This window comes from Babylonia areolata, chromosome 20, assembly GCF_041734735.1.
Source record: "Babylonia areolata isolate BAREFJ2019XMU chromosome 20, ASM4173473v1, whole genome shotgun sequence".
In the NCBI taxonomy this organism is placed as follows: Eukaryota; Metazoa; Mollusca; class Gastropoda; order Neogastropoda; family Buccinidae; genus Babylonia; species Babylonia areolata.
Genome location: NC_134895.1, coordinates 45,355,589 through 45,361,601, shown reverse-complemented (window position 1 = coordinate 45,361,601; position 6,013 = coordinate 45,355,589). Strand labels below are relative to the sequence as shown.

General features: G+C 44.7%; 1 protein-coding gene across 1 annotated transcript in view; it reads left to right on the top strand.

The window, feature by feature from the left end:
• Window positions 1-1,905: 1,905 nt before the first annotated feature.
• The window catches only part of LOC143295042 (neurocalcin), a 91,457-nt gene continuing 87,349 nt past the window's right edge, over window positions 1,906-6,013 (top strand). The window contains exon 1 of the mRNA XM_076606585.1: window positions 1,906-2,813. The gene's annotated coding sequence lies outside the window, so the exon portion shown is untranslated. The remainder of the gene's footprint in view (window positions 2,814-6,013) is intronic.

The following is a 6,013-nucleotide window of genomic DNA, read 5'->3' as shown; positions in this document are numbered from 1 at the left end:
ATGTATGTATGTATGTATGTATAGACAGATGTTAGAAGAGAGACAGAGCTGAATATGTGTTTTATGTTTTGATATATATATATATATATATATATATATATATATATTTGTTGAAGAAATGGTGATGTAAACCAGAAAGTGTGAAGAAAAAGTAGCGTTACGAAAACGCAGTTCAATAATTTACAACTGTCTCTCTCATGTGCAACATTGCGCTGGGGGGGCCAGGAGGGGGAGGGGGGGGGGGAGTTGGTGGTGGGGGGGAGCTGCTTTATTTTCTTTTTATATTATCTACATTCAAGCAGATGCAAACGTGCTAAAAACCAAGCAAAAATGAATCGGTTTTCATTGTATACAGCGAATCTTACTACACGTGGGAAATTCCAGGCATAACTTAACTTTCGCTTTACTGCAGCTGAACCGTCAGAACCGACTAGTTTCCTTCGGGTGGGGAAGGAGAGGGTGATTTACCCCCACCCTTCCGCACTGCGTGTGTGCCTCAAAACGGCTTCAACACTGTTATAGACAGTAAGAAGGGGCCTGCCGCGAGTGGTTTATCTCTCTTTTCTAATCTCCGGTTAAATCCCCGCGGTGATCACAACAACTGCTTGCTGCACACGTGCGGCACGTGCGGTACATTCATGGGCGACAAAAAGCTCTGTGGGAATCTGCAGCTTCAACCATTTCAGCTGGAAGGAAGCTTTCAGGGAGAATAAGAATAACTTTATTATCTCCAACTGGAGAAATTTGGTCAGGTGCATTATCACAACATAGACAAGTAAACAACATGGGGACCATAACTGTACAAGTCAACAACAGCTTTTACGAATATTACGAAGATACAAATGTAAAAAAAATATCACATACATCGTTTCATACATACATCCACACACTGCAGGTAATAACTAGTATTCTTAATGTAAAAACAGAAAGAATTAAGAAACATTATTTGAATATAATTATAAACATAGCCTACTATACTGCACATTGATTATAATAGACAAATAAGATAAGAATAAAGATGAACTGCGGAAAACCACAACCAGATAATCAGCACCCTCCCCCCCCCCCACCCACCCCACACACGCGGATTACTTGATTAAACAAGAGTAATAAAAGCATTTCACATATTCGCTTTTAAAAACATTGCAATTAATTATTACATCATAATTATTAAACAGAAATATATTTAGAATATGAACGTTAGCATTAGACATATTCCACTGTACATTCATCCTGCATATTGCACATTATTCTTCCTACATATTGCACATTCATTATAACCAATTGTCACGTTTTTAAGCCCAGTAAACACACACACACACACACACACACACACACACACACACTCACACACGCACACACACACCACAACTAGAACAAGGTACAGCCTATCATGCACGGACTTTCACACGTCTCACATGAGAGTGCGCGCGCACACACACACACAGTTCTCAAGAATTTAAAAGGTGGATTGAATGTGGAATAAAAGTCTTCAGAGCTCTGGATTTCAGCTTAAAAGTTCTGTAGCGTTGTCCTGAATGTCGTTCCACGTTCGGTGTGCAGTGCTAACAAAAAAAAACTGCAGGAAAACCTGAGACCCATAGTCCTAAAACAGACACAGACAAAGGCAAAGAGACAGACAAACACAAACACACACACACTGATCAGTGGAAGAAGCTCTCAGTTTGTCGCAGCACAGCCGCTGCGAACTGAACCGAACTGAAGAAAGGAAGCTTGTTGTGAATTAGTGTCGTGTCGTGCTGTGCAGTGCCGTGCTTTGCTGTGCCGTGCCGTGCCGTGCCGTGCCGTAGCCTACCATGCCGCTTGCTTCATGCAGCTGCGAGTCAAACGGAGATGCTGCTGCCGCCGCATAGCACCTGTAGCTGACTGAGAGTGTGGTGGATACGTACGTTGGGGCAAACAGCAGCAGTAGCAGCAGCAGCAGCAGCAGTAACAGCAGCAGCAGCAGCGGCAGCAGAAGGCAACAAACCAACGACTCGCGAGACACCTATCTTCCCTTCCCCCTCCTGTGGGGGAAAAGCGTGAGCGCTCCGCGTTCTGACTGACGAGTGTCAACCACGTAGCTGTGCACACCACAAACACCACCACCGCCACCACTACTACCATCACCACGACCCGAGATCTCTGAAAATCACTGCGCCGCTTTCTCTGCAGTCGAGCTGAAGTCTTATCCGAAGGTCTTGGCAGCTGCTACGTTTGTGCCAAAGGCACACCCACAACAGAAGACAAACAGTTTGTTTGGGTTTTTTTGAAACCCCGTACTTAACATCTGTTTGATTCCCGGCAACGACAGAGGTTTGAATGGCTCTCTGCAGCCAAACCATCTCCGTGCTGTTCTTTCGTCGCATGAAGAGGCAGGAGGAAGTGAGTGTGCTTGTGTGACTAGGTGTACAGCGCAGGAGACGATTCGAGCTGCAGGCGTTATAACTGAACACAACGTGCAGAGAGAGAGAGAGAGAGAGAGAGAGAGAGAGAGAGAGGGAGGAAGAGAAAGAGAGAGAGGGAGAGACAGAGGGAGACCAGCGGTACTTGACTAGACGCTCAGGGCGAGGATTGTTGTCGTCAAGTGTCGGGTGTTGGCTAAAGGGTCGTCTTGTGTGTTGTTCGGGCTGTGGCGTCTTCTGTAATTCTTGCCGCTCAAAATTCCTGCTGCTCTTCTCTCCCGTTTTGTGTGAGTGGGGTACGTCGTTGTCGTTGTCGTCATCATCGTCGTCGTCGTCGTCGTCGTTGGGAGTGTGGTGTGGTGAGGTGTGGTGTAGTGTGGTGTGGTGCGGCGGTCTTCTTGAACAAAGGTGAGAGGTCTTTGAGATGGATGTGTATCTCTCTCTCTCTCTCTCTCTCTCTCGCTCTCTCCATTCGCTGGCTGAGTCTTCCTTCCCACATCTCTTTCTCACTCTTCGCGCGCGCGTGTATCTGTATCTGTGTGTCTGTGTTTCTGACTGCCTGTCATCCTGTCAGTTGTCTCACTGTCCTAAAAAATACATTTTGTTTCTCTCTTCCTGTCTCCGTCTGTCTGCCTCCCAATTGTCTTGTCACATTACCCTGTCTTTGTCTGTCTGTCTGCCTCCCAATTGTCTTGTCACATTACCCTAACTGTGTCTGTCTGCCTCCCAATTGTCTTGTCACATTACCCTGTGTCTGTCTGCCTCCCAATTGTCTTGTCACATTACCCTAACTGTGTCTGTCTGCCTCCCAATTGTCTTGTCACATTACCATAACTGTGTCTGTCTGCCTCCCAATTGTCTTGTCACATTACCCTAACTGTGTCTGTCTGTCTGCCTCCCAATTGTCTTGTCACATTACCCTAACTGTGTCTGTCTGCCTCCCAATTGTCTTGTCACATTACCCTAACTGTGTCTGTCTGCCTCTCAATTGTCTTGTCACATTAACCTAACTGTGTCTGTCTGCCTATTGTCTTGTCACATTACCCTAACTGTGTCTGTCTGCCTCTCAATTGTCTTGTCTCATTACCCTAACTGTGTCTGTCTGCCTCTATATTGTCTTGTCACGTTACCCTAACTGTGTGTCTGCCTCCCAATTGTCTTGTCACATTACCCTGTGTCTGTCTGCCTCCCAATTGTCTTGTCACATTACCCTAACTGTGTCTGTCTGCCTCCCAATTGTCTTGTCACATTACCCTAACTGTGTCTGTCTGCCTCCCAATTGTCTTGTCACATTACCCCAACTGTGTCTGTCTGTCTGCCTCCCAATTGTCTTGTCACATTACCCTAACTGTGTCTGTCTGCCTCCAAATTGTCTTGTCACATTACCCTAACTGTGTCTGTCTGCCTTCAAATTTTCTTGTCACATTACCCTAATTGTCATTGTCTGTCTGTCTGCCTCCCAATTGTCTTGTCTCATTACCCTAACTGTCTCTGCCTGTCTGCCTCTCAATTGTCTTGTCTCATTATCCTAACTCTGTCTGCCTCTAAATTGTTTTGTCTCATTACCCTATCACTGTGTCTGCCTCCCAATTCTTTTGTCTCTTACCCTAACTTTGTCTCTGTCTGTCTGCCTCCCAGTTGTTTTGTCTCTTTCCCTGACTTTGTCTCTGTCTCTCTGCCTCTAAATTGTTTTGTCTCATTACCCTGTCTGTCTGCCTCTAAATTGTTTTGTCTCATTACCCTAACTCTGTCTGTCTGCCTCTAAATTGTTTTGTCTCATTACCCTCACTCTGTCTGTCTGCCTCCGAATTATTTTGTCTTTTACCCTAACTTTGTCTCTGTCTGTCTGCCTCTTAATTGTTTTGTCTCATTACCCTCACTCTGTCTGTCTCTTAATTGTCTTGCATCATTACCCTAACTCTGTCTGTCTGCCTCTCAATTGTCTTGCATCATTACCCTAACTGTCTGTCTCTCAATTGTCTTGCATCATTACCCTAACTTTCTGTCTCTCAATTGTCTTGCATCATTACCCTAACTCTGTCTGTGTCTCAGTTGTAGTGTCTCATCACCCCTAACTGAAAACTTTCGTGTTGTTTCTGTCTCTTTCCGTCTCTGTCTTTCGTCGCTTGTCCTGTCTTGGTATTTCTCTCCAAACTGGGAGGTCGTTCTCACTGTTATTATTGTCACAGTTACTCTTCTTTTCGTGATACGCCGCGACGTAGCTGTGTTGTGTGTGTGCATGTGTGTGTGCATGTGTGTGTGTGTGTTATGTGTGTGTGTGCGTGTCGTTGTGCGTGTGTCTGGACGTGTGCGTATGCGTGTTTGTGTGCGTGTGTGTATGTATGTGTGTGTGTGCGTGCGTGTGTGTATGTGTGTGTGTGTGTGTGTGTGTGTGTGTGTGTGTGTGTGTGTGTGTATGTGTGTGTGTGTGTGCGTCAGAGAGATTAACATTCTATTCTCATTTAGGCCCAAGCCCTTTGTGCTTAATGTTAGCACAGATCGCCTGACCTTCTTGTTCAATGACGCTAGCACTACGTATTTGTTACTGTTCGTCTTATTCTTCTCATTCTTATTATTAGTAATGTCATTGTCATTAATGTTATGTTGTTGTATTCACTGCAACAGAGAGAGAGAGAGAGAGAGAGAGAGAGAGAAATCGAAATCGAAATCGAAATCGAAATGGACATGGACACCTTTTTTAATTGAGGGAAAGGAATAAGCACTTGCTGGTCTTTATATATATATATATATATATATATATATATATATATATATATATATATATATCCTACCCTCGTAAAGATAATCTATTAACTAGTCATGGGAATGCAACCGCCCCCCTCTCCCCTCTTACCACCCTTCCCCTCCTCCCCTCTCCTCCCAACACAAAAACAACAACAACAACAACAACAACAACAAAAAGAGAGAGAGAGAAAGAGACAGACAGAGAGACAGAGAGAGACAGATACAGAGACGGAGACGGAGACACAGAGAAACATAGAAAGACAGAGAGAGAATGACAGTGACAGAGTGTTTTTGCATTGTCCGTTCAGCATTACAAAACCCTTCAGACAAAGAGAGCAAGAAAGAAGAAATCCCACTTGAGAACGCAGTTCAGGTAAAATGCATGATCACTTGAACTACACACAGACACACACAGACACACACACACACACACACACACACACACACACACACACACACACACACACACACACACACACGCACGCACGCACACACACACATCTAATATCAAACTTGAGTGGAAAGACGTAAAAACTGAAGACAACTCAAGATTCATTCAATCTGGTGCGAATTGTTGTTTTTATTCAATATGGGATTTGACTCCACATGAAGGGGTGATACATACAAACATTTCAGAGAAATGTTTAAAAAGACATAAATGTAAGATGAATTCAAAATCAGCAGCAAGCCACCCTCTCCCCTCCCCCCCCCAACCCCCACACATAATAAAAACAGCAACCAACTGCATTTTGTATTTTACAATTTGGTGTGTGTCCATCGAGAGATCGATGATGACCATCGTTGTCATCCAGCTGGGGGATGGGGGGAGGGTGGTGGTGGGGTGGGGGGGAGGATGCTCATGA